General features: G+C 52.3%; 2 non-coding genes across 2 annotated transcripts; both read left to right on the plus strand.

The window, feature by feature from the left end:
* The first annotated feature begins 4,827 nt into the window (after positions 1-4,827).
* LOC126454724 (small subunit ribosomal RNA) lies at positions 4,828-6,736 on the plus strand. Its single transcript, XR_007585302.1, has one exon. It is a non-coding gene; the product is annotated as a small subunit ribosomal RNA (ribosomal RNA).
* Positions 6,737-7,087: 351 nt separating this feature from the next.
* On the plus strand, positions 7,088-7,242 carry LOC126454722 (5.8S ribosomal RNA). Its single transcript, XR_007585300.1, has one exon. It is a non-coding gene; the product is annotated as a 5.8S ribosomal RNA (ribosomal RNA).
* Positions 7,243-7,407: the final 165 nt, after the last annotated feature.

Raw genomic sequence — 7,407 nt, forward strand, 5'->3', positions numbered from 1 at the left:
TATACATGCTGAAAGACTCTGCACACAATGAGAACCACACGTCAGCCAGACACTCTTATCACACACTACTCTCTTATCACACACAATATCTAACCACCAGCATGGAAGAACATCCAGTGCATCCTCTCCGCCACATGACACAATCCACACTATCATTACCAGACCGGGAGGTCCACCCAGAAAACACAATATCCCACCCTTCCGACATCCGCACATTGCTCAGCTAAGCCACGAACACCCACACATGTCCTACACAGTGGTGCACCCAACATCACAATACTGCCTCCTGTCACAGCACACAAACAATGGCAGGAATGAAAGACACAGATCTGCCACAACCATGGAATCGGAGCGCCGCCTGTCATGAGCCAAAAGTGCATCCTGACGTGACAAATCGGATAATACCGCAGGCATCCAATTACGATAATCACTATCAACGAACCTGCCGCCCCCCCCCCCAATACACCTTTCCCTACAACAATGTGTATCTGAACCTACGCTATATCGTACCTTAACCTAACCTATATCGTACCTTAACCTAACCTATATCGTACCTTAACCTAACCTATATCGTACCTTAACCTAACCTATATCGTACCTTAACCTAACCTATATCGTACCTTAACCTAACCTATATCGTACCTTAACCTAACCTATATCGTACCTTAACCTAACCTATATCGTACCTTAACCTAACCTATATCGTACCTTAACCTAACCTATATCGTGCCTTAACCTAACCTATATCGTGCCTTAACCTAACCTATATCGTGCCTTAACCTAACCTATATCGTGCCTTAACCTAACCTATATCGTGCCTTAACCTAACCTATATCGTGCCTTAACCTAACCTATATCGTGCCTTAACCTAACCTATATCGTGCCTTAACCTAACCTAATTTGTGCCTTAACCTAACCTAATTTGTGCCTTAACCTAACCTAATTTGTGCCTTAACCTAACCTAATTTGTGCCTTAACCTAACCTAATTTGTGCCTTAACCTAACCTAATTTGTGCCTTAACCTAACCTAATTTGTGCCTTAACCTAACCTAATTTGTGCCGTAACCTAACCTAATTTGTGCCGTAACCTAACCTAATTTGTGCCGTAACGTAACCCATGTTGTGCCGTAACGTAACCCATGTTGTGCCGTAACGTAACCCATGTTGTGCCGTAACGTAACCCATGTTGTGCCGTAACGTAACCCATGTTGTGCCGTAACGTAACCCATGTTGTGCCGTAACGTAACCCATGTTGTGCCGTAACCTAACCCATGTTGTGCCTTAACCTAACCCATGTTGTGCCTTAACCTAACCCATGTTGTGCCTTAACCTAACCCATGTTGTGCCTTAACCTAACCCATGTTGTGCCTTAACCTAACCCATGTTGTGCCTTAACCTAACCCACGTTGTGCCTTAACCTAACCTACGTTGTGCCTTAAACCTAACCCATGTTGTGCCTTAACCTAACCCATGTTGTGCCTTAACCTAACCCATGTTGTGCCTTAACCTAACCCATGTTGTGCCTTAACCTAACCCATGTTGTGCCTTAACCTAACCCATGTTGTGCCTTAACCTAACCCATGTTGTGCCTTAACCTAACCCATGGTGTGCCTTAACCTAACCCATGTTGTGCCTTAACCTAACCCATGTTGTGCCTTAACCTAACCCACGTTGTGCCTTAACCTAACCCACGTTGTGCCTTAACCTAACCCACGTTGTGCCTTAACCTAACCCACGTTGTGCCTTAACCTAACCTACGTTGTGCCTTAACCTAACCCATGTTGTGCCTTAACCTAACCCATGTTGTGCCTTAACCTAACCCATGTTGTGCCTTAACCTAACCCATGTTGTGCCTTAACCTAACCCATGTTGTGCCTTAACCTAACCCATGGTGTGCCTTAACCTAACCCATGGTGTGCCTTAACCTAACCCATGGTGTGCCTTAACCTAACCCATGTTGTGCCTTAACCTAACCCATGTTGTGCCTTAACCTAACCCATGTTGTGCCTTAACCTAACCCATGTTGTGCCTTAACCTAACCCATGTTGTGCCTTAACCTAACCCATGTTGTGCCTTAACCTAACCCATGTTGTGCCTTAACCTAACCCATGTTGTGCCTTAACCTAACCCATGTTGTGCCTTAACCTAACCCATGTTGTGCCTTAACCTAACCCATGTTGTGCCTTAACCTAACCCATGTTGTGCCTTAACCTAACCCATGTTGTGCCTTAACCTAACCCATGTTGTGCCTTAACCTAACCCATGTTGTGCCTTAACCTAACCCATGTTGTGCCTTAACCTAACCCATGTTGTGCCTTAACCTAACCCATGTTGTGCCTTAACCTAACCCATGTTGTGCCTTAACCTAACCCATGTTGTGCCTTAACCTAACCCATGTTGTGCCTTAACCTAACCCATGTTGTGCCTTAACCTAACCCATGTTGTGCCTTAACCTAACCCATGTTGTGCCTTAACCTAACCCATGTTGTGCCTTAACCTAACCCATGTTGTGCCTTAACCTAACCCATGTTGTGCCTTAACCTAACCCATGTTGTGCCTTAACCTAACCCATGTTGTGCCTTAACCTAACCCATGTTGTGCCTTAACCTAACCCATGTTGTGCCTTAACCTAACCCATGTTGTGCCTTAACCTAACCCATGTTGTGCCTTAACCTAACCCATGTTGTGCCTTAACCTAACCCATGTTGTGCCTTAACCTAACCCATGTTGTGCCTTAACCTAACCCATGTTGTGCCTTAACCTAACCCATGTTGTGCCTTAACCTAACCCATGTTGTGCCTTAACCTAACCCATGTTGTGCCTTAACCTAACCCATGTTGTGCCTTAACCTAACCCATGTTGTGCCTTAACCTAACCCATGTTGTGCCTTAACGTAACCCATGTTGTGCCTTAACGTAACCCATGTTGTGCCTTAACCTAACCTATAATGTGCCTTAACCTAACCTAAAGTGCGCCGTAACCTAAACTATATTGCGCCTTAACCTGACGCACGTTGTCGCTGAACCTGCTCTGTAATTGTTATGCAACCCGTTAAAGTAGTGTAGTGTTGCCTAACCGCAACCCTCGCAATATAGTTCGCTACTCGCACTGCCCGGTCCCCTGTGTATCGCGTCATGTTAAACACCTTGCAGGTGTTGCTGACTTTCCACATGCTCCTGCTATACACTGTAGTGTGGATAGCAGCAGGACGTACATGCCCCCCCCCCTTCCCCCCTGCCTTCGCAAGCTGGTCGGTGAGAAGTTTGCATGTTCAATGCCCTTCGCATGCCGACGTACTCAGCCTACGTTGTGGTACGGCCTGTCACCTGTCCGCCGATGTACGCAAAACCCACAAACTGTACTGCACATTGCTCCGTATGTACTGAATGATACATCGTGGCCCATGTGACCGTATGACGACAGCGCCTAGCAACGGCGGACCATACAGTCCAAATATTGTGCACGCAGCTACGTGTCGTCTCCCTATAAGAGCTGGATTGCAGTGTGGTACGCCATACAGACGTGTGGGAGGAACGGACGCCCTGGATGGCGATCAGCATGAGCAGTCTGTTGATGTAGTGGAGCGTGTATTCGGACGTAGTCGTCTCTTCTCACACACCGTGATAGCATGTTGCACCGCGTTCCACATCTGCGACATGCTGCAGAGGCGGGCTGACAGTCGTTCGCGCAATGGACACCGCATACGTACGGGGTCTACCTTCCACGTGTTCTCTAGGCGTGCACATGTTGTTGCGTCTATGTGGGCAGACGTAGTGTGTTGTGACACCTGACACAGGCATGCAATACTCGTTGCAAATGGCGATGGACGTGTACGTTTGCTGGTGACGTTACGCAAATGAACAACCGGTAACCCGTTGTGGTGCGGTTGTTCTCGCTAGAGGTGAATCAGTGTTGGCGACGATCGGTCGAGCTATTAACCGGTTGTTTCAGGGATACCCACCATGCCCACGAACGTGAAAGGGGACCCACCATGCCCACGAACGTGAAAGGGGATCTGGGTGTGAGGCGATACGCGGCGGTGGCTGGGTGGGACCGTCCCCGGCCGGTGAGGGGGGGCCGCCCGGCGTGCTGGCAGCGCGGTGCGTGGGCGCACGCGCTACAGCCGGCTGGTGGGGGCGGCCGGTGGCAGGCGCGCCGGCCGACGGACGCGGCAGGCGGCGCAGCTGCGCGCCGGCGCCCCCTGCTCGCGGCGCCTTGCGGCCAAAGTAGGTCCTCGCGGGCCCGGTGCGAAGCGCGGTGGCCATCTGCAGTGTGCTGGTCCGATTGAGGACTTTGTGCGCTGAGGATGCGCCGCCGCCCGGCGCTCGGCGCCGCGACGCCGTCTGCTGCTCGGTCGCCCCAGCGGTTCTCGCAGGTGGTTTGTATCGCAGCTGTGCGGACGTGTTGGCGCGTGCGCTGTGCTGGGAGAGTTCGCTTCGGCACCCAAGTAGGGCTTTTGTCCTTCTGTGGCGCTGGCGTTGGAGCTGCCGGTCACCGTAGGTGGCGCGTGTTGTCTCCCGCCGGCAATGCCACGACAGCACGCTCCCGGGCCTCTGTCGGCAGCGGCAAGCTCAGTTGGGAGCACGGGTGGTCGCACCTAAAGCGTCTACTCGCCTAACTCCGGGCGATTGCGCCTCTCTCGAACCCGACCAAGTACTTAGGACGGCGCTGCGCGCCGCCGGGACCTGAGAGGGTTTCGAGGTGTGTTGTGCAGGGGAGCTCAGCCTCCTCCTGTTTGCAGAATAATTGAGCGGACGCTTGCGTGTTCGCGCGGGCCCCCGGGACACACTCCCGGGCGGCCGGCTGCTCAGCTCTAGTTGACGCAGCTCCCTGGTTGATCCTGCCAGTAGTCATATGCTTGTCTCAAAGATTAAGCCATGCATGTCTCAGTACAAGCCGCATTAAGGTGAAACCGCGAATGGCTCATTAAATCAGTTATGGTTCCTTAGATCGTACCCACGTTACTTGGATAACTGTGGTAATTCTAGAGCTAATACATGCAAACAGAGTCCCGACCAGAGATGGAAGGGACGCTTTTATTAGATCAAAACCAATCGGTCGGCTCGTCCGGTCCGTTTGCCTTGGTGACTCTGAATAACTTAGGGCTGATCGCACGGTCCTCGTACCGGCGACGCATCTTTCAAATGTCTGCCTTATCAACTGTCGATGGTAGGTTCTGCGCCTACCATGGTTGTAACGGGTAACGGGGAATCAGGGTTCGATTCCGGAGAGGGAGCCTGAGAAACGGCTACCACATCCAAGGAAGGCAGCAGGCGCGCAAATTACCCACTCCCGGCACGGGGAGGTAGTGACGAAAAATAACGATACGGGACTCATCCGAGGCCCCGTAATCGGAATGAGTACACTTTAAATCCTTTAACGAGTATCTATTGGAGGGCAAGTCTGGTGCCAGCAGCCGCGGTAATTCCAGCTCCAATAGCGTATATTAAAGTTGTTGCGGTTAAAAAGCTCGTAGTTGGATTTGTGTCCCACGCTGTTGGTTCACCGCCCGTCGGTGTTTAACTGGCATGTATCGTGGGACGTCCTGCCGGTGGGGCGAGCCGAAGGCGTGCGACCGCCTCGTGCGTGCTCGTGCGTCCCGAGGCGGACCCCGTTGAAATCCTACCAGGGTGCTCTTTATTGAGTGTCTCGGTGGGCCGGCACGTTTACTTTGAACAAATTAGAGTGCTTAAAGCAGGCAAGCCCGCCTGAATACTGTGTGCATGGAATAATGGAATAGGACCTCGGTTCTATTTTGTTGGTTTTCGGAACCCGAGGTAATGATTAATAGGGACAGGCGGGGGCATTCGTATTGCGACGTTAGAGGTGAAATTCTTGGATCGTCGCAAGACGAACAGAAGCGAAAGCATTTGCCAAGTATGTTTTCATTAATCAAGAACGAAAGTTAGAGGTTCGAAGGCGATCAGATACCGCCCTAGTTCTAACCATAAACGATGCCAGCCAGCGATCCGCCGCAGTTCCTCCGATGACTCGGCGGGCAGCCTCCGGGAAACCAAAGCTTTTGGGTTCCGGGGGAAGTATGGTTGCAAAGCTGAAACTTAAAGGAATTGACGGAAGGGCACCACCAGGAGTGGAGCCTGCGGCTTAATTTGACTCAACACGGGAAACCTCACCAGGCCCGGACACCGGAAGGATTGACAGATTGATAGCTCTTTCTTGATTCGGTGGGTGGTGGTGCATGGCCGTTCTTAGTTGGTGGAGCGATTTGTCTGGTTAATTCCGATAACGAACGAGACTCTAGCCTGCTAACTAGTCGCGTGACATCCTTCGTGCTGTCAGCGATTACTTTTCTTCTTAGAGGGACAGGCGGCTTCTAGCCGCACGAGATTGAGCAATAACAGGTCTGTGATGCCCTTAGATGTTCTGGGCCGCACGCGCGCTACACTGAAGGAATCAGCGTGTCTTCCTAGGCCGAAAGGTCGGGGTAACCCGCTGAACCTCCTTCGTGCTAGGGATTGGGGCTTGCAATTGTTCCCCATGAACGAGGAATTCCCAGTAAGCGCGAGTCATAAGCTCGCGTTGATTACGTCCCTGCCCTTTGTACACACCGCCCGTCGCTACTACCGATTGAATGATTTAGTGAGGTCTTCGGACTGGTACGCGGCATTGACTCTGTCGTTGCCGATGCTACCGGAAAGATGACCAAACTTGATCATTTAGAGGAAGTAAAAGTCGTAACAAGGTTTCCGTAGGTGAACCTGCGGAAGGATCATTACCGACTAGACTGCATGTCTTTCGATGTGCGTGTCGTGTCGCGCAACACGCTACCTGTACGGCTCGCAGTAGCTGTGCGCCGCGTGCGGAACCACGCGTTCGTCTCAAAACTAACGGCAATGTTGTGTGGTACGAGCGCTGGAGCGCTGGAGCGGCTGGCCTGCGGCACCTGGCGCCTGGCGCCGGTTTTGAATGACTTTCGCCCGAGTGCCTGTCCGCTCCGGTGTGGAGCCGTACGACGCCCATCGGCCGTGAGGCCGTTGGACACTGAACGCTGGAACAGGGGCCGCCACACGCCTCAGTCCCGCCTATGCAACTGTCTTGAAAGAGATAGTGGAAACTACGAAAAGATCACCCAGGACGGTGGATCACTCGGCTCGTGGGTCGATGAAGAACGCAGCAAATTGCGCGTCGACATGTGAACTGCAGGACACATGAACATCGACGTTTCGAACGCACATTGCGGTCCATGGATTCCGTTCCCGGGCCACGTCTGGCTGAGGGTCGGCTACGTATACTGAAGCGCGCGGCGTTTGCCCCGCTTCGCAGACCTGGGAGTGTCGTGGCCGCCTGTGGGGCCGGCCGCGTCTCCTTAAACGTGCGATGCGCGCCCGTCGCCTGGCGGTTCGCATACCGGTACTTACTCGGTAGCGTGCACAGCCGGCTGGCGGT

Source organism: Schistocerca serialis, unplaced genomic scaffold (assembly GCF_023864345.2).
Source record: "Schistocerca serialis cubense isolate TAMUIC-IGC-003099 unplaced genomic scaffold, iqSchSeri2.2 HiC_scaffold_996, whole genome shotgun sequence".
Lineage (NCBI taxonomy): Eukaryota > Metazoa > Arthropoda > Insecta > Orthoptera > Acrididae > Schistocerca > Schistocerca serialis.